Source organism: Phaethon lepturus, unplaced genomic scaffold, assembly GCF_000687285.1.
Source record: "Phaethon lepturus isolate BGI_N335 unplaced genomic scaffold, ASM68728v1 scaffold34502, whole genome shotgun sequence".
In the NCBI taxonomy this organism is placed as follows: domain Eukaryota; kingdom Metazoa; phylum Chordata; class Aves; order Phaethontiformes; family Phaethontidae; genus Phaethon; species Phaethon lepturus.
The window spans coordinates 1,245-2,815 of record NW_010524655.1 but is presented as its reverse complement, the minus strand read 5'-3'; the positions used below and the strand labels follow the sequence as shown (position 1 = coordinate 2,815).

At 65.1% G+C, this 1,571-nt stretch overlaps 1 protein-coding gene across 1 annotated transcript in view; it reads right to left on the bottom strand.

The window, feature by feature from the left end:
- Window positions 1-1,571, bottom strand: part of LOC104617252 (PDZ and LIM domain protein 7-like) — a gene marked incomplete at its 3' end in the record, with an annotated part of 5,167 nt that overhangs the window by 2,879 nt on the left and 717 nt on the right. The window lies entirely within an intron of this gene.

Below are 1,571 nucleotides of genomic sequence, written 5' to 3'. Positions count from 1 at the left end.
CCCCACGCAGCCCCGCTGTGCTCTGCCCCCTCTGCACTGGCACACCAGGAAACCCCTTCGGCAGGTGCCAGCTCAGCTGGGAGCCGCGGCAGTGCCAGCCCTCCCGCTTCCCGCCTGGCCCCGCTAACCAGGGTTTCCTTCCTCCCCTCTCCGCCCAGCCAGCCCTTTGTTCCCCGTGCCTCCGTCAACACACCCCGCGAGATGCCCACCAGCCACCCTTGTCCAGAGCTCAGGCATCCCAGACAGAATCTAACCTGGCACGGAGGGGAGCCGGGCGCCTGCACAAGGGAGGAGGCAGCATCCCCCAGCACCTTCCCACCTGCAGCGCCAAGGGTCTCTCCTCTTCCCTGGCTGGCAGATGCTGGGACGTGCCACACAGCACCCAGCTCCCCTTACCTTGGCTCCACCGCAAGCAGCTCAGGACCATTGTCTCGCAGCCTGCCTAGCCAAGGTGTCAGGACCCCAGTAGAGCCTCTTGCTGCAAGAGGACCAGGGTAGCACCTCTTCTGTGTGACTACCAAGCTGAAACAGCCTCACAGCTCACCCAGTAGTGTCACAGCGATGGATGCAGCCGAGAGCCCAAGCATGCACCAGTGCTGCTTTCCCCTGTGCTCCCTGCTCCACAGAGCGGAACCCCACTGCAGCCCTCAAAGTTGGGGCAGGACACCTCCTTCCAGCCCGCTCCGGCAGCCCCAGGCCTGGCAGGACAGCCTGCCCTCGGACAGCAGCACCCTTGCTCAAGGGAAGCGGTGGCCACAGACAGCAGCGTCCTCCAGGCAGCAGCTGTAGGGCTGGGGATGCCTCTGGGGTGCAGAGCATTGCAGAGTCACCCCTTTCCATCAGACAGGGCTGCCGCGCCACGCAGCTCAGCCTCACCAGAGAGCCCCCAAAGCCGGCTACATGCCCTGGGAATGCCCTCGCCGCTCCCGCCTGCCCTGCCCAGGGCGGCAGCATTGCACAAGCCCTGAGGGCAGCACTGGCCCCTGCGCACAGCGGGGCCGCTGCTTCACGAGGCCCCTGCCCTGGGAGGCTCCTCCATCCGACCAGACCCTTTGTTAAGCGCTGGCTCGCAGCCAAGAGAAACATTTTTTAGAGAATAAACTCACTGAGGCCGTCTCTGCATCCTCGGCAGAGATCGGCAGGCCCCGGGGCAGCGCCACTGGTGACTCCAGGCGCGCGCAGTGCCCTCAGGGTCCGCGTTACTCCATGCTGGGGTGCTGTGGAGACACGTGCCTCTCTGGGGCAGGCGCATGGTGCCAGGCTCGTGCCGGGGACAGGCCTCCACACAGCGCCACGAGCAAAGTTGTCCTTCAAGAAGCAGCCTCCGTGCCAGCTGCCCAAGCGTCAGCGGCACAGGCGATGCAGTCACATTCCAAGGCTTATAAGGCAATTGTGTGGCTGGAACCATGGCCAGCACCCACCCGGGGGACTGGGCCACCCAGGGACAGGGACCCAAGCGCACCCAGGAGCCAGACTCGGCCTGGGTAAGCATCACATCAGGAGCAGCTCACACCAGGCACCTCAGCCACGAGCAGCCGGCAGCAAAACAGCTCTCGCTCACACTGGAGAAA